The 26,743-nt window shown below is 41.5% G+C and overlaps 1 protein-coding gene across 4 annotated transcripts in view; it reads left to right on the forward strand.

Annotated features, from left to right (window-relative positions):
- LOC102496584 (thyroid hormone receptor beta) overlaps nucleotides 1-26,743 on the forward strand; it is a 367,776-nt gene that overhangs the window by 290,881 nt on the left and 50,152 nt on the right. The gene's annotated exons all lie outside the window — the stretch shown is intronic.

The raw sequence follows: 26,743 nt of genomic DNA on the forward strand, positions 1-26,743 counted from the left end.
TTTAAGTTGTTGTCTTTGACTCATTAAATCCTTGTGTCATCATCCTGAAAGGAGAGATTATGGTGTTAGGAGGTTGTCACCTCATGAGGAAAAAAAAATAATGTTAAACTGGCCTAAGTTCCTGATTGCATTAGGTTTAACTGTTCTTTACCTCAGGTCGCCTCCACCCTAGCAGATGTCTTTGGGCTGATCGCTTTATTGTCTTAGGGCGCCCCAAAATCTTTGCTTCTTAAATCGATGTGTGTCTTTAAATACCCAAGACATCAGTTTGTGTCTTTCAATGGCCAAGTTCATGTAACTTTATTCTTTTTTCCATTTCATGCTTTGAAAAGCAGAAAAAGGTCTTTGGGGTTTTTCTTCAAGGAATTTGACTCATGGTAAAGTTTTAAATAGTATGTTTGAAAAAAATCTCACAATCATTTACCAATATGTAATAATGAACGTTTGTAAAGACTCCCAAGTGTGAGTCAGGAGGGACTTCTACAAACTAGTCTAACTTGAACATAAACACAGGATTATATTTATCCTTCTTTGTAAAACAAGCTGATCTTTTTGCTTTTCTGAAAACACTTGGAAAACTCCTTGGACTACCAGTTTACCAGGGAAATTGAGCGTGCAGTTGAAAATGGTGTTATCCCAAAATAATTGTGAAATCATGATATAAACTCTGATTTCAGTGCAGTCACAACTATACATGTTCCCTCTGGAAACGTTTGTGTTTCAGCTGTCTCTCCTGTCTTATTTAGGAGCTTTGAGAAATTGGCAGGTGCAAAATAAGATTTTTCAGAGGAGTCGGGATGAAGGACATGTGTATATGTGCACACTGGCTTGACATACAATTGAGATTTAGTCTTAGCATGTGTGACCAGATTGTATCTTTAAGTTTTATGGGCTGACACTGAAACAAAGTCAGACCTTGATTTACAGTAAAATGCCAACAGGAAAGTCTAATAATGTTTTCACGATCTAAGAACCTCATAAACTGAATTTGACTCATTCACATGTGCCACTCATATGTATTTATTCATTCATTCATAGAGTCCATCTGTGTCTCTATTCATCTATGAGAAAGCTTGACCTTGGGTGTAGAGTTCTTGACATGATATACTTTTCAGTTTGTTGGTGAAACTTAAAAGTAAGAGGAAACAGCCTCTGGCTCCCAGACCTTAAGTCCAGTAACAGTGGTTAAGACCACACATTTTTGAGACTGACACATTTGGACTAGAATCCTAGCCCTTCTACTTTCTGTCCTTAAGCAAACTTACATGATTGCTAATAAAATTAAATAAGACAATGTTCTTCAGCATTTAAACTTGGTACTCAACACATAGTACTCTTTAGAAGCTATCGTTATCACTATAATCATTATTATTAGCTATGCACCATTAAATCAGATAAATTCCTTGGACTATACTATGTACCTGGTAAGAAATGGGACAAGGAGAACATGACAAGTGAGTGAAGAAGGGCCTGATATTTCAGAGATGCTAGGGCTGATAATCTATTTAGTATTCATTCAGCTCTCACTCAAAGCAGAACATCAATTTTTAAGAAAATATCATACTACTCAGGCATTAAAAAAAGAAAACAAGAACCTGGGATTCTATAGAAGTGTACAAATATGGAAGATTTACGGCAGAGTGAAGCAAGTCAGGCTATGAAAGAGAGACACTGTATGTCTCCATTTAACGTATACTGACTGTCTTTACTCTATGGTGGAAACTGAAAGACTGGAGGACATAGAAGCATTGAAAATGGTTATAGATTCTGGAGACAATATGAGAGGAGGGTAGGAGAAGGAGGAGAGTGTAAGGAAGGAAATTAAGGAGGAAAGAGTGTAAGGAAGGAAATTAAAGAAGAAATAAAGAGGCGGGACATTTATGTGACACAGAAGTGGTTACTATTGGTTGATGATAATGTGTTTAGTATCCTCAACTGGACTGGTGTGAAGTATATTTATGTTCGATAAATTCAACTTACAAACAAACCAAAACAAAAAAATGCTAAATTAAAGTCCTTCCTCGAGATGTTAATATTAGAAGAAAACAATTAAGGTAAACTCTCCCATGATTTCCAAAGTAACCGTCAGGGTCCACCTTGACATGGATTGAGACAATGCATTTTCAATATGAAAATACCACCAGGAAGTTTATGTTCTTATAGCCCAAGAATCTTGTAAACTACATTTCACTCATTTGTCATGGTCTCTACATTTTGTGAGATGTCAGCGAGGCTAGGAAAACAACATATTCAGCAGTCATTTCGCCTGCGTTGCTTGTGGCCACTGTGAGGAGAGTTCTAGTTTGAAGTCCATTCATGCCAGGTATGCATCTCCTGGCTGTGTGTCCAGCTATAAAGCATACTTGGCATCTCGGTCCTGGGCTACAATTCCATGCATTCATGTGTCCGGGTTTAGTGAGTACCTACTATGTACAGAACATTGTCCTTAATGTCCGAGCATGAAGAAATAGCAGTAAAGCCACAGGACATCCAACTAGCCCATTCCAAGGACCCCGAATGAAATTGATAAGAGAAAAATGACCCTGACAGACACAAAACGTGAAGTCTGCAGTGCGGGATCCAAGAAAACAAATGGCTTCCAGTTTCACAAGAGACTCATCTCTCAAATCAATCATTGAACTAGGCTAGACCAGGGCATCTCTCAGTGTAGGCTGGGGACTGGTAACTTTCTGCAAAACATTTATTGCTGCTCTCTACTGATACAAGTACAGAAATCAACAGTAAGTTTAGAAACTTTTCCAGCAATTCAGCATTACCACTGACATCTAGATGATGACCATTTGGGTGTCATCAGATCTCCTGGTCAGTTATGTGTGGCCACAGCTGTGTGAAAGTCTTGTGTAGTAGAACTGTGTCTTGTCCGTAATGAATGAGAATGTCTTTCAATAGTCTTCCACTTCGAATAGCTTGAGAATCACTGATTTATGTGCATAGCATTCTTTTTTAAAAGAACAATTATTTTATTTTATGTATTATTTCTTATTTGCTATAGGGCACATGCACTCACCAGAAAGAGACAGAGAGAGAGGGGGGGAAGGTGACAAAGCAAGCCTCCAGGTCCAGGATGTGAACCATAGTCAACCATGTGAGAATCCACCACTCCAACCACCATGCCACCTGCTGGCTCTGTTTATAGCATTCTTGAACATTTTCTCTTTAGGTTTAATTTTGGTATGTATCTAATAGTTTTGTTTTTCATTTTGCTCTGAGTACTTCTTTCTTTGAACCTGCTTATGTCTGTCTCTGTCTGCTACAGTTATCCTTTGTCATCTACTTGGTACACAGTTAACTCCAAGGAAAGCTCTAGAACCTTTATGTTTTGAGCAGAACCCAAAATTCCAGTCTACTGTCGCATCCAAGGCTTTTCCAACCAGAACTAAGGGGCTCTTTCCCCTCCTCTACCCACCCACACTCATCTCTCTGTCTTCATGCTACCCTGCTATGGAGTTGTTACCACAATTTTTCTGAGTGCACCAACCTGAGGACCACATCCCAGTCCTTGTATGCCCCTCCCTTCCTAGAGTCTAAGATGACATATTCGGGGTCGCCTCAAGTATGGTCCATCAATCCAGGGCCCTGGCAGCACGTGGCGCTTGTAAGAAATGAGAACTCAGGCCACCCAGACTCCTGAACTGGAAGCTCTGGAGAGGGTCCCAGGAATTTGTGTTTTCACTAGCTCTCCTGGAGATTCGGAGGCCTGAGTAGGAGGTAGTGCTTGAGCACACGCTAAACTCTCAGTAAAGGCAAGGGTCTGCCACCTAGCGGGCACACAGGGGATGTGCACCGTTTGTCCCTCTTGACTGCACCTGGGCAGCCAGTTCGGTCTCTCCATTCTTGAGGGGGCCTTTCCTTAGGACTATCTTACCTGAATGGCTAAATGGATGGTCTTCATCACTGTGCCTGATATCAGATCCTTCTGGGACTTGAGCCCTTCTGAGAATCCCACCCTGTTTGACTGGTGCCCTAATCTTCCCGAGTTCTTACGAGGCTTCTCTTTGCCCTTTGAACCATCCTAAACTTCTCTCCAGGGACACAGGGGCCCACCAGTCTCACAAGGATGAGTTCTAAAAATGCATAAACTTTCTAAGCCGGATCCTATTTTCCCTGCTGACCCCAAACAGTGAGGCCTTCATCCTCGAATATTTGCCCTTACTGCAAACATATCAGGGACCTTTCTGAAACACTGGAACCAGGTGGGAGAGACAAGGCCGGACTTTACAGGTAACAGCAATGTAGTGATCTCCTAGAAAATTCTCTGTAGGTCTGCTCTATGCTTACTATTAAAAAAAAAAAATTTAAGTTAAAAAAGAAAGATAGAAAGAAAGAAAGGTCTCCAATACCCAAAAATGAAAAAAAAAAAGTCAAAATAATTTTAATAACAAGTTACATGTGTTTTCTCACTATGAGATTGCCCTATATGTTCATTGTAGAGAACATTTAAATTTCCCAAAAGTTCAACGAAAATGTTTTAAAAGCATTCATAGTTCTATCCCACAAGCACTGTTATCATTTTTTATTATATTTCAGTCCTTTTTGTACACATCTTTTTTTCAAAACTCGAGCTCACAATAGGCATACCGTTTTTAATCAGCTTTTCATGTTTAACGAGTTATCATGAACATTTTGCCATGTTGCTAAATATTCTCCTGAATCTTGACTTATACTGGCTATAGATTATTCTTGCTTATAAATGTGCCATAATTTATTAAACCAGCCCTCAAGATTTAGACAAGGTAAAGTCATTTTAAAATAGTATCTATGTCAGCAAAGGGGCAGGCTGTTAACTCATGTTCTTCATAAAGAAGAAAAACATGAATCAAATCAATGAGGACACTTTTAAATGATGTACGATTCTCATTGACTAAAATAGCAAAGTGTTCTGAAAATTGGAGACGTAAATGCAAGCCATGTGTGTTCCCATCCTTCAAGTTCGGCAGTCACATTACCAGCCGGAGATCCCTATCTCTGTCCTTAGGTAAAATACCAGGACATCCTCCGGTGAACGAATATTTTAGAAGGTAGAAGATTATGGAAAGCTTGAGCCCTTCCACACCAGTGCTACCGTCTGCTCCCTCCAGCTCCTCTCTCCATCTATGCGTACTTGCCCTTGGTCAGGGTCTACAGTCCCAGTTGACAGTGGCCCTATGGGAGAACAAGGGCTGGCACATGTAAGACAGCAGTGTGACTTACACCTCAAAAGCAGAGACAAGCACCATGTAAGGACCCTGAGCAACAGAAATAGAAGGGCAAGAAGAGACAGAAGAGCAGTCGGCCCGAGTGGAAGGGAGGGAATAAGCTGGAAACAAGACCATGTCAAAGGAAAGCAGACGTCAGAAGTCGAAGCCTCTGTGCCATACAACTTCAATACTCACTGAGATGCATCATGGAGCAGTGGATGGGCCACCATGGGCTTTCCAAGGCCACTGAGCAGTATCTGTCACACTGTAAGATGCAGATATGACCCAGCCATCCAGCCATCCCCATTACAACCTCTGTCCCATAGAAGCCCTCACACAAGGGCACAAGGTCTGTGTTACAGAATGTTCTTCACACCTGTGTTTTTGTTACTGCTGAATTGGAAGCAATCTTAATGTCCATCCATAGGGACGTATTCACATAAATGATGGCAGATCTAAAGAATCTACTAGAAAAATAAAAAATAAATTTTAAAAGAGGTGATTTTGGGGCCAGCAGGTAGAATGGTGGTTAAGCCCCTGGATTCCCACCTGGCTGATCAAAATTCAAGTCCCAGACCCAGTGGCTTGAAAATCATGCCAGGCATGAGTACATGCGTGCCCAAAATTCCAACATAAGACTGAAAGAGAAGTGAGTACAGTGTGGCCATCCCCTGGGGGGTGACTTCTTACTTTGCTTCTCTCTGTCTCCCTCTGGTAAGATCACATGCCCTATGGCAAAAGCAAAAACAAAACATGGCTTTCGGGATACTTAATAAAAGTAAACACGCACAGGATGGTGGTGCAATCATAATACATGAGACTCTGCAAGGCTGACCCACATGGAAGGGTTCCAGGTTTGTACCAGAGACCTCTCTGAGTACACAGATCATGTGTGTACCCTTGAGCCAGGGTAGACTGAGATTGGGCATGGATTGTGATGTCAAGACCCTTCAGGAGTGCTTTCTCTATGCCTTTCTCTCTCTGTCTCTCTCACTCATAGAATAAATCTTAAAAGCTTTTAAAAATTGTTAATAAAAGTAAGCATTAAGAATAGTGTGATCATGGAACCAGCAGATGGCATAACGGTTACATTGCTAGACTACCGCCTAGTCGATCACAGTTCAAGTCCTGGATCTGGTAGCTTAAAACTCATGCTGGACGCGTGTACATGTATGCCCAAAATCCCAAGGGAAGAATGGAGAAGAAGGGATTGCGGTGTGGCCATCCCTCCTGGGGGTGATTTCTCACTTTCTGTCTCTTTGTCTCTCTCTGTCTTTCTGGCAAACGCATGTGCTCTATAAGCAAAAATCTCTCCAAAAGAAAAACAAACAAACAAAGGCAAACATCATCTGCCTCATTGCTTTTTAAGGGCTGGCCCAGAGCACACATTAGAGCTATAAACAAGCTCCAGTCATGTTTAGACAAGTGTGTAAACGGCATATTGATCACGGCTACCACGATATCCCAAGAATCCTTAGGTTACGTAGCTGGCCTCCAGACCAGACAGTAAGGACATTGCCCAGGGCTCAGTAGACACATCAGGAATGTTTAGAACAGACCTCCACGGTCTGATTCTTGGCTCCAACATTTACCAGCGATTTAACCTTGGATAAATTTCTAATTCTCTCCAACAAGGAACATAGTCAGGTCTTAATTGACCACAAAGAAACTAAGGACAAGACTACATTCTATTTTTAAAATAGCTCTCCAATATGATAACCGTGTTTCTCCTATGGGGAAAACTGGGCACAAGTCCTTCCATCAGTACTGATCCCAGAAACCAAACTATGATCACCAAGAGAACAGTACTAGCTTCAGGACAAATTGGTTCAGACAACTCAGTTGTCTTCTGTCTTTTGGGGGACATTTTTGCCCCCAGGAATAAAAAAATCTTTAGGCTACCAAGGCCCCATTTTCAGTTCCTCCCAAAATCTTGGCTTCTCCCCACTTCAGTTCAGGCCCCATAATAAACTTATTCCTTTGAAGGTGTTGGTAACTGGTACTGTCTTATCTCCTTACCTGTCCAGGGCAGAGAGGTCTTGGGATCTGAGTCCTACAAAGATGCAGAGGTTGCTTCTAACAGTAGCACTGCAAACCAAGTAGGCAAGTATTTGGGGGAACCCTTTCACCTAGACTTTATGAACTGCCTTGCACAGGGCTGATTTTCTCTGCACTTATTCTATCTCATGGATGATGATAGTGGTGAGCTCCATTTAGATGAATCCTTCAGGTCTAGACCAATTCAACCTCCTTGAGTGAATTGAAATAGACAAGCTTGTTCCTCTGTCAACTCGGCTGGGGTATCAGAAGTCTGGAACCAGATGAGTTTTGGACATGAGAGGAGAGTCAGAAATCCTCCATGGTCTAGAGCCAGTCCCATGACTGTGACCTGAAACAGGACTATTATCTTTAATGAACCTCAACCCTCATGACATTCGTCAGTATTGGCTTATACAGGGACTTGATTGTACTAAACGTAACTGCCTCTTAGAATAGAGAACAGTAGACCAATATGACTATTTAACACAGTAATCTATATGATGAAGTCATTTGGCACGTAAGTTGGAATGTTGTGTGTGGGTTGATGGCTTATTAGTCTAGAGAGCAATATTCCATGAGTGGCAGGTTTTATCTCAACCGCCCACAGTCGCCCCTTAGTATGCAGCTCTAAAGGCCACACTATTTTAAGTCGAGTCTCCAAACTAATGAAGAGATTCTTATTGGGCTCTTTGTTTGCTTAGCTCTAGAAAGAACTTGTAATAAGCCTAAGATATCAAACTAAAGGTCAAAAATGTGTAAGTAAAAGGAGCTACAGCTCTTTAAGAGGAAAAAAATACATGTTAATTTTTGCAGCAGTTTCAATTGAATGGGTTTCCAAGGAGACAAGGATCTGAAATAGGCTCGTCCCACTTAATATTGACGACCAGACACAGGGAATAGGACTTTCTTATTATTCTTCCTAGTTGCACATGATATAGTCATTCTTTTTTTTTTTTTTTTAAGAATTATTTTATTTAACTTTATTTATTTATTTATTTTAATTTGACCAGAGAGGGACAGAGTGAGAGAGAGCAAGAGAGAGAGGGAAAGTGAGAAGGCAAGCCACCAGGTCCGGAATTCGAACCATGGTCAGCCATGTGAGAGTCCAGCACTCTTAACCACCATGGCACCTGCTGGCCCTGATATATTCATTTTTAATTTTTCTTTGAAGTGATCATTCTGTGCTTGAGTCTTATTTCTCCTCCCCCAAAAAGGAAATGAATGCCCATTCTATGACTTTTTTAAGGCTTTGTAATATCAGAAATGAAAGTTTGGGGTGACTCCTAAAATAATGAGGAAATTAGTCAGTTCAACCCACTGTTCTTGAATGAATCAAAGGCAATTTGACAAGGTTCATTGTTTTATTCCAAACCTGCTTCCTTTTTTTAGTTGAATTTTGTTTCTAAGAGTTCGACTGGAAAACCAAAATTAGTGGCAGAGTCTACTAAGTCTTCAAGTTGGAGTAAGGTGTATGTTTTCTTACAAGAGTTCCTAAGGCGGACCTACAAATCCATTTGTATATCTTATTTGAAGGTAATCTCAGGTTTACCTTAAATCCCTACAAGTTACAGTGATTCAGAGAACTTCAACACACCCACGCCAGGATTTGCCAGTTGTTAATCTTGGGCCTTGTGTGCTTTATCTTCCTCTGTGTTGCAGGGATGTGTTCATATACACACCTCTTATTATTTTGCAGAACCATTTGCAAGTAGGTTGCACACCTCATGCCCCTTTAACTCCTTTTTTTTTTTAAGAAGAATTATTTTATTTAACTTTATTTACTTACTTATATTTTAATTTGACTGAAGAGAGACAGGGAGAGAGAGAGAGAAAGTGAAAGAGCAAACTGCCAGGTCTGGGACTCAAACTGCAGTTGGCCATGTGGGAGTCCAGCACCCTTAACCACCATGCCCCCTGCCAACCTCAATACCCCTTTAACTCTTAATATGCCAGTGTGTCTCCTAAAATTAAGAACATCTTCTTAGAAAACCATAGTCCATGGCCTAGCTGGAAGGATGCAGAAGATAGGATGCTGTTCCCACATGAGCCTGATCATACTGGGTGTGTTAGGCAGGCTGCAATCCTGGCAGGCTGGGGGAAGCATCATGGTATGTCAAGACGCTGTCGGAGTTCCTGTCGCTCTCTCTCTCTCTCTCTCTTCCTCCTTTCTTTCCCTCTCTAAATAAATAAATAAATAAATAAAATTTTAAGAAAGACCATGGAGGGGGTCAGCAGGTGGCATGGTGGTTAAGGTGCTGGACACTTCCGCATGGTCGACCACAGTTCGATTCCCAGGACTGGAGGCTTTCTCTCTCTCTCTCTCTCTCTCTCTCTCTCTCTCTCTCTCTCGTCAAATTAAAAAAAAAGAATGAATAAATTAAAAGTTAAATAATTATTTTCTCAAAAAAAGACCATGGAACAGTTATCCGAATCAAGAACACTGGCGTGTACTGTTTTCTAATCTTTAGACATTATTTAGATTTCATAAATTATCCCACCCTTCCTTTGGGTGTGGGAGTCAAGGCCAAGACCGAGGCTGAACAAAGAACCTGTCTCCGAGAGGCTTTCTCAGGCTTCGTTCCTCCGCCCAGGACTGGACCAGGCCACCCAAAACTGTGCTTTAGACCAACCTCATTTTCTGGTCCAGGATCAAGGCCTGGTGTATGCTGTTCATTTTGTTTTTGTATCTTTTTACTCTTCTCCCCTGCCCCCATCCTTATTAAGCTTTAACTGCCCCCCAAAAAAATGTATATATTTATGCTGTACAATGTGATGCTTGGTATGTGTGTACGTTTGAAATGATCCAATCATGTTTATTAGCATATTAATCATATCCTTATCATCTGTATGTATATGTATGATGAGAACATTTAAAATCTGAGAGCAATTTTCTTTTTTTAGAGAGATTTTTGCTATGGGGCGCGTGTGCTCACCAGTAAGGGAGAGCCAGAGAGACAGAAAGCGAGAAATCACCACCACCCCCCACCCCAGGAGTAAGGCCACACTGCAATCCCTTCTCCTCCATTGTCCTCTCGGGATCTTGGGCACGCACGCACACGCGCCCAGCGTGAGTTTTAAGCCACCAGGTCCGGGACTTGAACCGTGGTCGACTACATGGGAGTCCAGCAATGTAGCCATTACGCCATCTGAGCTCTGGTCCCCTGAGCAATTTTCACACATGCAATCATTGGTATAGCGTAGTAACTGTGTGAAGCTATTCCCCTGTCTAACTGAAATTTCATGTCCTTTGACCACTGTCTGCCCATCCTACCACCATCCCCCCCACTTCCACCTCGGCCCCTGGACCCACCACCGTACTCTCAGCTGCTCTGAGTTCAGTTTTTCAGATTTCACACGTGAGATCATGCAGTGCTTGTCTTTCTGTGCCTGGCTTATTTCATTTAGCATCATGTCCTCCAGGTTCGTGTCAGTCTGCTTTAATCTGGAACCGTTTTACAGCCTTTTAGTATTTGGGGCAGAAATACTAAAAAATTGTTGCATCACGTGATGTTTGTTCCAAAACTTTGAATTGAACCATGTGATTCAAAGATAGTTTCCGGTCTTCCAAACAACCAGTATCTTAATGTGAGAGGCCTCTGTCGACGGTCAGCTGGTTCACTCTCTCATTGGGTTCGAAGGTGCATGTTCTCGAAGTCCTCTTAGCCCTTGCATCCACTCAATGTTGTAAGGGTGAATGCCTCAAGAGAAAAGGTGATTTGCTCCTCTGTCACCTCTGACATTTTGAAGATTGGAATGGTGAGATGATACTTACCTGGGGAACTCCTTTGTATGATGTAGGAAGAAAAGGAAACTCCCTAGTGCAAGACTTTTTTGAGGTTAACAAATAGATGCTATTTTATTCTCTTCTCTCTCTCGCTCACTCTTTTTTTTTTTTTTTTTTTTTTTGGTTTTTTCAAACAGGCACACATACACTCGTTAGAGAGCAACAGAGAGACAGAGAGAGAAAATGAGAAATCACCCCCAAGAGGGGATGGCCATTCTGCAATTGCTTGTCCTCCATTCTCCTCTTGGGGTTTTGGACATGCACATACACACACATGCACCTGGAGTGATGTTCAAGCCATCAGGTCCAGGACTCAAACCACAGTCTGCCAGGTGGAGAGTCCAGCACCTTAACCACCACTCCACCTGCTGGCCCCAGCTCTCATCTTATGTTTTAATTGCACACCCTTTTCCTTCCACAATGCAGTCATACTAAATTATAAACAACTAAGACTGGAGTGTATCTTAGGTTAATCTTGATATTTACTGTTACCTTTCGAGAACACTTTGGCATTTGAAATAAAATGAAGATTTTTGATTTGCCATGTCTCAGTTGGATCTTAGGAGTATAACATGAAGTAGATCCTATTTTTGCAAACTTTTTAATAAAGCCTCTTTTATTCTCCTCATCCTTCAAGGCCTGCTTTAAGTATCCCTTCGTCTGTGATCCTTACTCTGTTCTCTATCAGAATGACTTTTTCTTAATGCTGTCATGAAATTTTATTATTTACTGTGCTCTACTTTATTACTTTTTTTAAGAGAGATTTTTGCTACAGCGCCTGTGCGCTCACCAGAGAGACAGACAGAATGAGAAATCACCCTCCAGAGGGGATGGCCATGCCTCAACCCCTTCTCCTCCATTCTCCTCTAGGGATCTTGGGCACATACTCACACACACCTGGTGTGAGTTTTAAGCCACCAGGTCCAGGACTCGAACCACTATGTGGGAGTCCAGCAATGTAGTCACTACGCCAACTGCTGACTCCAATCTTATTGTAGCTTCTCTATGTGCCAGCTTAATTTACCAAAAACTGCAAATTCATCTTGAATTATATCCAATTTTGGATTTTTTTTTTTAAGTTTATTTCCTTTAAGATAGAAAACAGAAGAGAGGAGAGAGAGGCAGCATAGCAGCCTCAATTCTCCACTCAGCCTGCAGCCAGCCAGGATCACAGGAATGCTCTTGAGTGTGCCTGGCATGCTCAGGAAGACCCGGGACATGAACCAAAAGCCTTCTTATCTAACCTGTAGGATTACACAGCAGCACCGCTTCTGCCTGCACCACTGTAGCTGGGCCCCCAGAAGGTTTTGATCTGAGTATGTTCTGTGTCCAACACTTTACCGTGGACTGCAAACACAAAGTGAGAAACACCCCTTCCTTCATGGGATTTTCAGACATGATGGCAGAGCTTTGAGCCTAGGCTTGAAATGAGCAGCAGCTCTGTGGACCACTGGGTGATACTGAAAATGCTCTTGGCTGACGAGGCATTTGTCTTAGAAGAGAATAATGGAAAACTGAGCCTACCCTTGGTTGGAAATCAGAATCCCGTTTTGCACCATGGTCACCTCACACCGGAAGTATTCAATGCAGATAATACTGTTTTCTGCGTATCTATATGTCTTTTTAATTTAGTACAAATTTCAGTAAATCTGAGAAAGTCACATTTGTTGATACATAAATAATGTAAACGTTTCGGATTTTTATTTTGAAAATTGGCCTTAAGTATCTCTAGCTATTTACCATTTATTTTTGTGAAAATAAATGATAGTATGTTGATAGAGGTGTGCAGCCATCACCCAATCTTATTCTAGAATGTTCTTTGAACCCCAAAAGAAAATTTGAGTCCACTTCCAGTTATTTCCCACTTCTGTACCCAGCCCCTGATGGTGATTCTGTTCCTGTAAAATTGCTTATACTGGACACGTCACAAAAATGGAATGCTACAGTGTGTGGTCTTCTCTAATTGGCATCTTTTATCTATCATATCCTTAAAAGTAGATTATCTTTAAGATTCATACATGTTACAGCATGCACCCATACTTTGAACTTCTGACCTCTTCATTATTCTTCATAACATTTCAAGTGTAAGTGTAGGACTGGAGTCTTCCGTGAACAAAGAGAAAATCTTTTGAAAATTACATCAATTGTGCTGTAGTTTAGAGTTTGCACTAGTTCTTAAAGGTGAAAAAGCAAAGTAAATGAAGATGACTCAATCACTCATTCATTATTCCTATTATTAGGGAAATTTGTTTTAAAATTAATCTCTGACATGTGATTCCAGGATAAAGAAACTATGCTATAGCTGTTAAACGTCAAAACCGTTCCACTCAAACAACCACGCAACTTTTCAAATCATGTCGATCAGTGTGAATCCCAATCTAATAATCACCTTAATACATTAAGTCAAGGAAAATTAATCTCTTTGCTATAGGTGATTAAATTAAAAAATATATAAAATGAATGTTTCTATGCTATTTATGAAGACATAAATGAGATTCATAAAAAGTATAAGATACTAAAGAGGGGACCAGCAGATGGCATAATGGTTACATTGCTGGACTCCATGTAGTCAACCATAACTCGAGTCCTGGACCCAGCATCTTGAAACTCAAACCATGTGGGTATGCTTGTGTGCCCAGGATCCCAAGAGGAGAATGGAGGAGAAGAGATTGCAACGTGCCCATCCCTCCGGGGGATGATTTCTCACTTTCTATCTCTCTGTCTCTCTCTGGCGAGTGCACTTGTCCAATAGCAAAATATCTCTCAAAAAAAAAAAAAAGAGCTTGTGTTTTTTCTTAATAATAGAGGGAAACAAATATATCAATTGTCATAAATGTATGAGGTGACATTAAATTAGATCCATCTATAGAAAACAGGTAAATCCATAAAGTGACCTGAGGACTTGTATCAAAACACATAGTTACTCTCCCAGATGTTTTAAATATTAAGATAATTCCCTACTTAGAAAAGTAATATGGGGTCAGCAGGTGGCATAGTGGATAAAGCTCTGGACTTCCACTTGGTCAACCATGGTTCATGTCCTGGATGAGGTGGCTTGAAACTCACACTGGGCGCATGTGCACGTATGCCCAAAATCCCAAGAGGAGAATGGAGGAGAAGGGATTGTGGCATGGCCATCTCCCTTGGGGGCTGATTTCTCACTTTCTCTCTGCATCTCTGGCAAGCACACATGCCCTATAGCAAAAAGGAAAAAAAAAATTCTCTGAAAAAATAAGAAATCAAGGGACCAGCAATTAGCGTAATGGCTATGTTACTGAACTCTCACTTAGTCGACCGCGGACTTGGTGGCTTAAACTCAAGCCGGGCACGTGTGCATGCGTGCCCAAGATCCCAAGAGGAGAATGGAGGAGAAGGGATTGTGGCATGGCCATCTCCCTTGGGGGATGATTTCTCACTTTCTGTCTCTCTGTCTTTCTCTGTCTTTCTGGCGAGCGCACCCGCCCTATAGCAAAAAACTCTCAAAAAAAAAAAAAGTGAGTTTTGAAAAATAATCCAAGAACCTAAATTTTGATCCTAAGGTCTTGCTTTTGTAGCTATGTAAGTACAAGAAAGACACACCCTCGGGTTTCCACTCTGCAAAATGAATGGAAACACCTCCCTAAACGTTCTGTGTTTAGTTTTGAAAATATAATCCAATAGGCCTCATCACCATTATTTAGCTAGTGTTCTAATTAAAAGTACACCAAAGCTGAAATTGTATTCTAGACTGAGTACCCAAATCATGTCAAATTATTAGGTCTTTCGGAAAGTCATGATGCATTTTTACATAGAAAAATGACCCAAAATATTGGAGTTGTTGAAAGTTTCCTTTGAATCAAATGTGTCTTCATGGAAGAAAGCAGACTTTCCACTATTAGCTTAGAAAAGAGAAGAATTCGGTGATGATAATATTGATCTGAAGTTTATTTCTCAAGTCTCATGTTTCTTTCAATTCCCAGCCTTAAGGATATTATTTTGTACTCACTTTTGCGTATGTATCCTTTTCTTCTGATCTTCAGCTCTTCTTAGTAGTATCATATTCTCTCCAAGCACAAGGAGATTTTATTGTTTGATCATAAAAATCCTTGATCTTCATCCTGGGGACTTATATGAAAGACACTGTGTTAGAACTTCAGTCATAAATCACATTCTTCCATCCACTGGAAATACTATGCAAGAAAGGTCTTGAAATCACAAATGTATCTTGGAATTTGGGACCTTACGATCCATTGACTTAAAAACTTAAATGGAACCAATTTTGAATTTAGGTTGATCTTGTCTATATATTATTTCTCAATATGCAAAAGCAAATTTCATGAATAAACATCCAACGAAGGTTATTTAGTAATATTTGGAGTGTATACATTCCCTTGTGTGAGAAGATTACATTTCAGGACCCCTCAAAGAAGACAAATAACGAACTAGGAAGATCACTGCAGGTCAGGGCATCATATTGCATGGTATCCCAGACCCTCTCATAGGCTACTAATGACTGAGGCAGAGAAATGGAAGCAGCCCTTTGGACAAAAACACGGAGTTGGTAGACACACCTGCACTCACATCACCACTTACCAGCCTTATGGCTTAGATAAGTTATGTAACTTCTCCAAGTCTCATTTTCCTCATCTGTAAAACAAGAAAAATAATATCCACCTACAAGAAAGATTGCCATGTGGCGCAGAGTCTCCACACAAGCAGCACAGTGCTCGGGTCATTGTACAGATTAGAGGTAAGGGAAAGGGTGTGATCCAGGCACAGAGAGGCTCTTCAGCACAACCACAAGTGGCCAGCATGCTGGTTCTGTAAGAAAGTGACAAGAGAAAAGACAGCCAGGGAGTACTTCACAGAGGAACCGTAAGTTTTTACATTATATCTGGAAAGCTAAGGGTGATTCCAATCTAGGATAGGGCTTGTGGGAGAGGGAGTGGGAAATATATTTTAGATTCCCCTTTAAAATCAATCCACCCTGCTGCTATGTTGAAGATGAATTAAAAGGTCAGAATAAGGGGACACCCAGTGATAGGGTGGTTAAAGCGGCTGGAGCCCTCATGGCCAACTGTGTAGGTTGAGTCTTGGACGGTTGACTTGAAAAACATGCCAGGGGCATATGTGTGTGCCCCAAATCCTAAGGGGAGAATGGAGGAGAAGGGATTGCAGCATGGCCATACCCCAGGGGGAAAGGAGTAGCTTTCTCTCTCTCTCTCTCTCTCTCTCTCTCTCTCTCTCTTTCTCTCTCTCTCTCTCTGGCAAGTGCATGTACCCTATAGCAAATTAAATAAATAAATAAGAGTAGGATCAGAGGCATAGACACTGGTTGGGTTAACTAATTTTTTTTCTTTTTTCTTAAAGAGAAGTGATGAGAAGTTTAGTTAAGAAAGCAATTGCATAGAGCAGCCAGTCCTGGGGCCAGCAGTTGGCGTAATGGCTATGTCGCTGGACTCCCGTGTGGTCGACCACCCAGTGGCTTAAACTCATGCCAGGCACATGTGCGTCGTGCCCAAGATCCCGAGAGGAGAATGGAGGAGAGTAGATCATGATGTGATGTGACCATCCCACCGGGGGGTGATTTCTCGCTTTCTGTCTCTGTCTGTCTCTGTCTTTCTGGTGAGCGCACGCGCCCTAGAGCAAAAACCTCTCAAAAAAAAAGAGTATCCAGTCCTCTGTATTCAGATTTCGTGGCAAAGCTGGAGAGACACGATTCAGCTGTAAAGAAAAGTCCAAGTGTGTAGTTTCTATTAAAACAGATCCGGGTTTGAATCCTGAATCTTCAAATTACCAGCTGTGCCACTTTGGACAAATACAAGATTACTTCAGAAAGTTTGTAGAAAAAAATGGAATTAGAGGATAAGATTTTTCTGGTACCAAACTTTTTTTTTTTTAAATCCATGTAGTTTTCTTGTAACATTCATTTTACATGAACTTTTTGAAGACTCCTCATAGATGTTTTTTCAACTGCTAAAAAGAATATATTAGGGGACTAGCAGATGATGTAACAGTTACATCACTGGACTCCCACATGGCTAGCCATGGTTCAAGTCCCAGACTCAGACCCAGACCCAATGGCTGGAAAACCACACTGGCCACATGTGCATGCTTGCCCAAGATCCCAGGAGGAGAATGGAGGAGAAAGGATTACGGTGTGGCCATCCTCCCAGGGGAGGGGTGATTTCTCACTTTCCTTCTCACTATGTCTGTCTGTCCCTTTCTTTCTCTCTCTCTCTCTCTCTCTCTCTCTCTCTCTCATGAGTGCATGCAAAAACCTCTATCAAAAAAAAAAATACACACACACACACACACAAACTCCCGGGACATGTGAGATGCATATATATATATATTGGGGCAGCCAGTGATATGGTGATTAAGATGATCGAATCCCACATAGCCTACTGCACAATTTGAGTCCCATACCCAGCATCCTGAAAAATACCTCGGATACACGCACATGTATGCCCAAAATCCCAAAAGGAGAAACAGAGAATAAATGACCGTAGCATGACTGTGCCCCATGAGAGGGGGGCACTTTCTCATTTTCTCTCTCTCTCTTCTCTCTCTCATGAGTGTTTGTATCTTCTAGCAACGTTTTAAAAGATTAATGGCATGGCTGCCTTGAAAGGCCATTGTGAAGATTAAATAACATGATGCATTTAAACACGCAACACAGAGTCTAACATCACCTGCACACGGGACCAATACTTGAAGCTGTAGGCATGGTGAGCCACCTGGTAAGAACTTGTATGATTAAATGAAGGCTACAAGGGACCAGCAGATGGTGTAAAGGTTATGTCACTGAACTCCCACATAGTTGACTATGGCTAGAGTCCTGGATCTGGGGACTTAAAACTCATGCCAAGCATGTGTGCATGTGTGCCCAAGATCCCGAGAGGAGAATGGAGGAGAAGGGATTAAGGTGTGGTCATCAACCCCTGGGGGGTGATTTCTCACTTGTCCTCTCTCTGTCTCTTCAGCGAGCACATATGCCCTATAGCCAAAATCTCTCTCTGAAATAAATAAGTAAATCATTAAACAGAGGCTCCAGGTAGAACCAAAGGAAAGACCGGTTTTAAAAGGCAGGCTGTGGAGATCATCCTTTAAAGAAGACTGAGAAGAACTGGCCAGGGATAGAGGAGGCATGTGAGAGGAGGATGGAAGTTTCTGGTGTACCTTCAGTAGGTGGCGCCGTGGAGTTGGGTAGAAGCAGAGCGCTTGTGCTTGATGGCACCCTGCAGTAGTATGTCCAGAGACCCGACTACATCAGAAGTAACCGCTCCTTTTGAGAGCTGTGAGTGACAGTGACAACGTCGCTAAGTACTGTAACTGGCAGCGCGTGATCACCAAAATGTAGTGGAGAAGCTGGAAAAGGAGCTGGCCTGGCCACAGTCCCTTCTCCTCCATTCTACTAATTTTTTTGGTGGGGGACATGCACACACACACGCACATACACACACACACACACACACACACACACACACACACACACACTGCGTGTTTTTCAAGGCCCCAGGTCCAAGACTCAGACAGCTCCCTGGACATGTGAGATGCAGCTGCCTTTAGTTCCACGCCATCTGCTGTCCAGGAAAACAGCAATTTTGGGGGTGGCCTGGACAACACAGAGACCCTTCTACGGGCAGGACAGAAAGTTCCAGCTGTAACATCCTAGAATCCTAGAGAAGCCTGAGAGTGGCCTCAGCCTCTATAAACTTCCAATGTGTGCTGGGGTTGTCAGGAGGGATATTTTAAGACAGAGTGATCCCAAACTACCAGGAACTTGCCCCTGTTCACATCTTTGAAGTTGGACTAACTTGGGATCTAATTTTTAAAAAAAGCAATGATTAAAGAAAATTCCAGACATCAAAAGACCGAGAGAGGAACCCATAGGTAAAGAGCCATGTGGGAAAGAGCTGAGCTTGGTTCTTTGGTGGGACTGCGTGTGCACCCATGACCCTAACTGGATGTCTAGGGGAAGGATTGTAGTATGGTAGGATTCTCTTGGGGGGTCTCTGTCTCTCTCTCTCTCAATTGTCATAAACTAAAATAACTAAATAAACAGACTTTAAAAAGAAAAAGTTACTGTGAACTGGCCCCGTAGCCTTATGGTTAGGAGAGCCAGAACCTACATGGCCTTCCACGGTTTCAATCTCAGCCCCAGTAGCTTGAAAAACATGCCAGGCATGTGTGTGTGCTTGCCCAAGATCAGGATAGAACAGTGGAGGACAAGAGACTGTGGCATGACCACACCTATTGTGGGATGCTTTCTCCCCCTCTCTCTCTCTATTTCTCTCTTCTCTTCTCTTCTCTTCTCTTCTCTCTCTCTCTCTTAAAAAAATTCCTCTCTCTCTCTCTCTCTCTCTCTCTCTCTCTCTCTCTCTTTCTCTCTCTCTCTCTCTCTTTCTCTCTCTCTCTGCAAGTATGTATGCCCTCTGGCAATTAAAAACACACATATTGTATATACCTTTAGTTTCCCAAAAATATATGGCCTAATGTTTAGATATGCTTTCAGCACATGAATGGGAAAATCTGGACCCCCACTCCTTTATAGTTACATGGGAAACTTTTCTCAATTCGATTTGCTTCTTCCAAGGGGCGGAAATGTTTTGACCATTTTTATAACCTCTCTTAAGGTGCACATGACTGACAGTGGTGACACCCATCCATAATCCTACAACCTCGATTGAAGTAGGTTTAATAAACAGATCTCGCTCTGTCCTCTAATGGAAAAGTCAGAAGAGAGCACATTGGATCCATCTTAGTCTCCCAGGGACTTTCCAAGCCTCAGAGAATCTATTCAATGCAATATGTAGAATTTTGTCTTTTTTTTTTTTTAAGTGCACATAGATCTTGGTGCACTGAGAGTCCTCCATCTGTCTTCTGAGAAAGCAAATGTTCTTATACATGTGACGAGTATCAGGGGCCTTCAGGCCTATAATGGAATCAAGAAGCTCCCAAGGGGGCCAGCAGGTGGCGTGGTGGTTAAGGGCACTGGACTCCCACATAGCTGATCGCAATCCGAATCCCAGACCTGGCAGCTTGCTTTCTCACTTTCTCTCTCTCTCTCTCTCTCTCTCTCCACTCACTCACTCACTCACTCACTCTGTCCCTCTCTGGTCAAATTAAAACAAATCAATTAAGTAATTTAATTAATTAATTAACTAAAAAAATTTAAAAAGAAGCTTCTGAAATGCAAAGAAAGTGATGTTTAAGCTCAGTCCTGAAGGATGAGAAGAGGTTTGCCCTCTAAAGAGCCAAAGGGAGAGACACTTCATACAGCAGGAAGAACATGCCCAGTGCCCTTGACCTCAGCAAGAACTTGGGATGTTCAAAGAATAATAGGACACCATTTGGGTTAAAGTGAAGTGTGTACAGGGGTATGAGGGGATTAATGTAAAGTGGGGAAGGGCCACTTTTTTGGTTGTTAAAGATTTTAGATTTTATTCTAAGTGCTGTGAGAAGCCACAGCAGGTTTTAAACAAGGGAGTGACCGGACATAATTTGCCATCTTTGAAACACCACTCTTTGGTAGCTGTATCAAGAAAGAATTACAGTGGGCGAGGTCAGTGTAGAGTCCACGTGGGGAGTCCTGCTAGGAGAAGAGGATGGGTTAGTCTAAGATGACAGAAGTGGAGACAGAGAAGTGATTCGCCTAAAACTATATTTTGGAAGAAGCACCAATGAACTTGCTAATGGATTGAGTGTGGGTGGCAAGAGGAAGAGACGAATCAGGAAGACTCTATGGCCATTTGTTTACACCACCAGGTGGATGGTCGTACTGAGATGGGAAGATGAGAAACAGGTTAATTTGAGGGACCAGCAGTTGACGTAATGGCTATGTCATTGGACTCCCATGTAGTCGACCGTGGTTCGAGTCCCAGACCTGGTGGCTTAAACTCATACCGGGTGCGTGTGCGTATGTGCCCAAGATTCCAAGAGGAGAATGGAGGAGAAGGGATTGCGGTGTGGCCATCCCCCCTGTTGGGGGTGATTTATCGCTTTCTATCTCTCTGTCTGTCTCTCTGTCTTTCTAGCGAGTGCACGCACCCCATAGCAAAAACCAGCACACCCCCCACAGAAAAAAAACACCAAAAAAAAAAAAAAAAAAAAAAAAAAAAAAAAAAACTGTGAGAAAGAATAAGATCACCAAGAACAGGTGTTGGCGAACTTTGTCTCTAAGTGCCAGATAGTAAATATTCGCACCAGGCCGCTTGGTCTCATTTGCACCTGCTCAGCTCTGCCACTGTGGCACAAAAGCAGCTAAGACAGTCCTAAACAAGCGGTCATGACTGCATTCCAATAAAACAAATTATAAACCAGCTTGCTGACCCCTGACCTAGGTGAAAACACAGACTGAGGAAAGACCATAGCCCAAGACAGTCACATGAATAATAATAATTATGTACGTATATATCATGATGTCACCTACTGTGCTAGGCACCATTCTAAGTGCTTTACTTACATGAAACTCACTTAATCTTCACGTGGATGGTAAGGAATGAACCCCTACCCTTTACATTCATATGGGAAAGATTGTATACCTCTATTTTACAAACAAACCTGTGACCTGAGTAAGTTTGCTTTTCTCTCTTGAGAAATAAAAAGGTGTACAGGTTGGCAGTACAGTTCTGTGGATTTCAGCAAGCTAGACTTCTTCTAGCTAATTCTTTCACCCTCCCCACATATGGCCTTCATCCATGTGGGCCAAAATGGTGGCTGGGCTCCAACATCACAATCACAATGCGGGCAACGGGAAGACAGAACAAAGGAGAAGCCAATGGCGTTACACAAGCTGTCTTCGAAGCTACCTTTAAGTTTCCTAGACACTGCCTTGCAACAACTCTTCTGTTATGCCTCATTACCCAGAAGTTAGTTACACAGAGTAGGTGAAAGGGAGACTAGGAAATACAGGTTTTTCCCAAGAGCCATGTGCCCAGCTGAAATTTAAAGATTCTGTTACTAAAAGAGAAAGTAAAATCAATCATTCGAGGAGAAGCTAGACGTCTCTGACCAGTTGCCTTAAGGTTTATCGAGTTCTCTCTTCCATGCCTTTTTCCAAGTATAGCTGAGAGCACTCTCCCTCAGACTTTCTGCTCAGACACCTCATCTTTTACACCTCCATTATTGAAGTTCTTCCCATTCTCCTAAAGCCAACTGACATGTCATCTCTTCTGAGATGCTGTCCCTGACTCCTAAGGGAGATGTCCCCAAACCAAGTTTATTGCATCTCCTTGTCTTGTTTTTTCCTGGTATATCTCTTTGAACTCTTTCCTCCCCTTGACTGGATAACTCTAGGGCCTAGAAGCTGGGTTGAGGTATGGAGGGTAGATCTTCAATTGACTGGGTAACCCTAGGACCTAAAAGCCAGGTTGAGGTATGGAAGGTAGATCTTTAATAACTAACAGAACTATGCTTTAGAACTGCAAGTGAAGAAAAGGGATTGCATATGCAAGAAGCCCTGGTTCGTGTGAAAGGGCTGGGGTCAGACACCCGGAAGAACAGTGGTTCTCAAATTTTGCTGCCTATGCAAATAATCTGGGGACCTTTAAAACATCCTGATGCTAAAGTTTCCTTGCACATTGATTGGATCAGTCTTTTTGAGGGTGACACCTAGGTATCAGTGGCTTTGTAAGTTTCTCCAGTGATTTCAATGTGGGGTTGTATTTGAGAACCAACAGAGGTAAAAATAGAAAGAGACAGAAACAATTTTTCTCTTCAGAGAACCTGAGGGCTTGTTGTTTATTTACAAAATTTTGCAAGCCTGAGTAGCTAGTTTTATCCTTTTAGATGGTTTCTTTCCAGCCATAGACGAAGGTGTATTTGTTTCATAGATTATTATCGATTGAAACACTTCTAGTGAGAATTATTAAAGTCCACCTGAATTTATTTCAGGTAGTTCAACATACCATGGGTCAAATAATGCTCCATTTTTCTTTAACTAAAGTGAAGCAAGCAATCGAGAAAATAAGAAAACAACATTACTGAGGCGCACTTCCTTTGTGACATATAATATGTTTAGTTTATGTGATTGAGTTTACAAAGAAGTATGCAAGCTCCATCGTGGTGACAGATGTGATTCCTTCTACCACGATGTGAGGGGCCAAATTTTAAAATCAATATGAGTATCGAACTCCATTTTCAGCTGACAATTGTGATGCTTTCAAGTGCTTCTTACAACTGAAGAGACTGCCCACTTGATATGAATGCATTGTAGAAAGTTTCGTTATTTTCTCCAAAAGATCAAAGTTAGTCAAGAAGTGGATTCTCTTCAATACAATTTGAAATTTTTTTTTCTATTAAAGAATTTCAGGGGACCAGAGTTAGCGTAATGGCTATGTCGCTGGACTCCCATGTAGTCGACTACAGTTCGCGTCCCGGACCCGGTGGCTTAAAACTCACGCCGGGCGCATGTGCGTGCATGCCGGAGATCCCGAGAGGAGAATGGAGGAGAAGGGATTGCAGTGTGACCATCCCCCCTAGGGGGTGATTTCTCGCTTTCTGTCTCTCTCTGTCTGTCTGGGAGCAAACTGTCCCTATAGAAAAAACCCCTACAAAAAAAAAAAAAAAAAAAAAAAAAAAATTTCGGGAATTCAGAACTTTTTGTTAATCCAGAAAAAAATACTGAATGTTTTTCACTAGACTGAATGTTTAGTAAAAATTGAGAGAAATGAAGTCTTCAGAAGCATTTTTCCTTTTTCACTGCAGTATGTATATCCAGCCCTAGAAAGAATAACTCTGATTTTTCATGCGTATTTAGAGATTTCTGAAGATTGTGTTTACATGTTCCTTTAGAATGGAAGTTGAGGCTTTGGCTTCAGTTGATATTGCTATTGGGGAAAAGCAAGAAATTGCTTGGATTTGTGCCTTCAGTGTAACAGAGAAGGAGCCAGTAAGAGTGTTGGGCAAAATTGCAAAGTGAGGTGGATTCAACATGCAGCTCCCAACCAGAAAAAGAGACTTTGGAACACGTGTGTTTGCCAGGAAAGAAAACTGCTCTATTGAAAGGTTAGTTTTCAGATTAGTTGTGTGAAATTTGAGATAAATAAATGAAATCAGGCAACAAAAAGCATAAGGCCTGGATCCTTTTTTCTGGGGTTTTCAGAAAATAGTTCATGCTTCCAATGAAATGTTTTGACAGGTTTTACTAGGGAGAAAAATGTTAATTGTAATGTTATGTGTTGCGTTCTTACAAACACTTGCAAATAAATCTTTTATTTGTTTTAAGAATAATCAGAAAGTAAAAACACTATTAAAATGTTAGTTGTGTTCTTTATTCCTTATGGTCACTTTCCTGCTTTCTAGGATGTTGTAATTCATGTTCTAAGTTCAAATGCACCAACTAGAGTGTAGTCGGTTCATTTGTGGCTTTTCCCCTAACTTTATTTTGTTTTATCATTTCTCAGTTAAATTTAATTGTTGTGTATGTTTATGGTGTACAACATGGTTTTTCAAAGCACGCATGCAGTGTGTGAAAACAAAATAAAAAATATGACCATGTGCATCCTTTCTGGCCAAAAACCTTAGGAATCTCATTACTAACCTCCACATGGACCTGTCTGAGTTTTTCTGTCATTCTGCCTTATCTTTTACTTACTCTGTGATCCCTCACCATCTCCCCTGAATTTATTTAAGGTAGTTTAATGTACCATGGGTCGAATAACTCTTCCATGTACTTAAAGAGAAATTGAAGAGTTATTTGTGGGGGCCGGCAAGTGGTGTGGTGGTTGGAGGTGCTGGACTCCCACATGGCCGACCACGGTTCAAGTCTCGGACCTGGTGGCTTGCTTTCTCACTCTCTCTCTCTCTATCTCTGATCAAACTGAAAAATAATAATGATATAATAATAAATAAAGTTAAGTAAAATAATTCTTTTAAAAAGGGGGCACTTCAAAAGCTTCATGGAAAGTTAATATTATAAAAAAAAGAGTTATTTGTGGGACATGGCTACATTGCATTTATAAAAATGTCATCTCTTTGAGACAGCACAATGGTCCCATCGCCTTGTACACACAACACAACACAAGCTATTAAGCTACTTAGTGGCAAGGATGGCAATCTTTTTTTTTTCTTTTTGAACAGTCATCTTTGTAGACAACACCTCCCTGCTCTGTACTCAACAGCTACCCCATAGCTTGTTGAATAACTGGAATGCTCTTCTTTCTCTCACCACATGTTCCCTCCCTAGAGGTTCATGTTGTAGTTGATGAGAGGGACTTCATGAGCAAAGCAAAGGTCTCTCACAGTTCCAATATTAAATATTATATATTATATTATCATATGTATGCAGTCCCTTTGGAGAGAATTGCCAACGAGGTCACATGTTCGTGGACCAGAAGGAACCCAGATGTATACATCCACACCTGAAGTCCAGCCCCACACAGAGTTCAGAAGGAAGAGAAGGGACCCCTATCTCAGAGGAAAGCAGTCCCGCCCCTTGCTGACATCCAACCTAGAACACATGCACATGCTCAGACAGCTACCTTCCAATCACCATCCACAGGGTGAAAACAGCACCTGGGATCATCTTAGCAGCACTTACAACATCATTTCCCATTTGTTCACCTCCCTGTTAAAAGATATGGTGATTCTTACAGAAAAATATTTCTCTTTCTAGCTTTAAATGCCAATTACGTGAATAGTTAAATCATATTCAAGCTTGAAAATAATCTCCAAAGCATATTTAACAAGAATAAAATAACCATACACAGTTTTCCACATACCATCAATCTGGGTGCTGGAAAGGCACTGATAGAAAAGGAAACCCACTATAATACGCTGGGTCTTCCAAAAGTTCATGAAAAAATGTATTGGCTGGAAAAACGAGGCATGAATCTCAAACCATTTTTGCAGCAAAATAAACGTGTGCTTTCATTCCATTTTCCACAATCTTCCTGAAGTCTCCTCCTCTAAGGGTATTCCTCATCAAGGGACATGAGCCCACACTCTGTAAGCAAAACATATGTGCAGAATGGAACAAAGTAAATTTAAGCTCAAGGGCTTGCGTAGCTTCGTGCTAATGACGTAGAAAATGATCAGGTGCGAGGGACAGAATAGGACTCACTCAGACACCAGCGGCATTTTCAAATGTAGCTTTCCTGGCCTGTTTGGAAAAGCAGTGTGAGAGCCATGTGTCGGGGCAAGAGGGTCGGGTCCTGCTGTCAGAAGCCTATGGGTAACATTCAGCAACAGGCTCGTCCGTGAACATTGGTACAATTAGATTAATGTTGAGTCAGTCATCAGACTCATTACTACTGGATTTTTCGGACCTGGTGGCTTGCTTTCTCACTCTCTCTCTCTCTATCTCTGATCAAACTGAAAAATAATAATGATATAATAATAAATAAAGTTAAGTAAAATAATTCTTTTAAAAAGGGGGCACTTCAAAAGCTTCATGGAAAGTTAATATTATAAAAAAAAGAGTTATTTGTGGGAGATGGCTACATTGCATTTATAAAAATGTCATCTCTTTGAGACAGCACAATGGTCCCATCGCCTTGTACACACAACACAACACAAGCTATTAAGCTACTTAGTGGCAAGGATGGCAATCTTTTTTTTTTCTTTTTGAACAGTCATCTTTGTAGACAACACCTCCCTGCTCTGTACTCAACAGCTACCCCATAGCTTGTTGAATAACTGGAATGCTCTTCTTTCTCTCACCACATGTTCCCTCCCTAGAGGTTCATGTTGTAGTTGATGAGAGGGACTTCATGAGCAAAGCAAAGGTCTCTCACAG

Source organism: Tupaia chinensis, unplaced genomic scaffold (assembly GCF_000334495.1).
Source record: "Tupaia chinensis unplaced genomic scaffold, TupChi_1.0 Scaffold148626_1, whole genome shotgun sequence".
In the NCBI taxonomy this organism is placed as follows: Eukaryota; Metazoa; Chordata; class Mammalia; order Scandentia; family Tupaiidae; genus Tupaia; species Tupaia belangeri.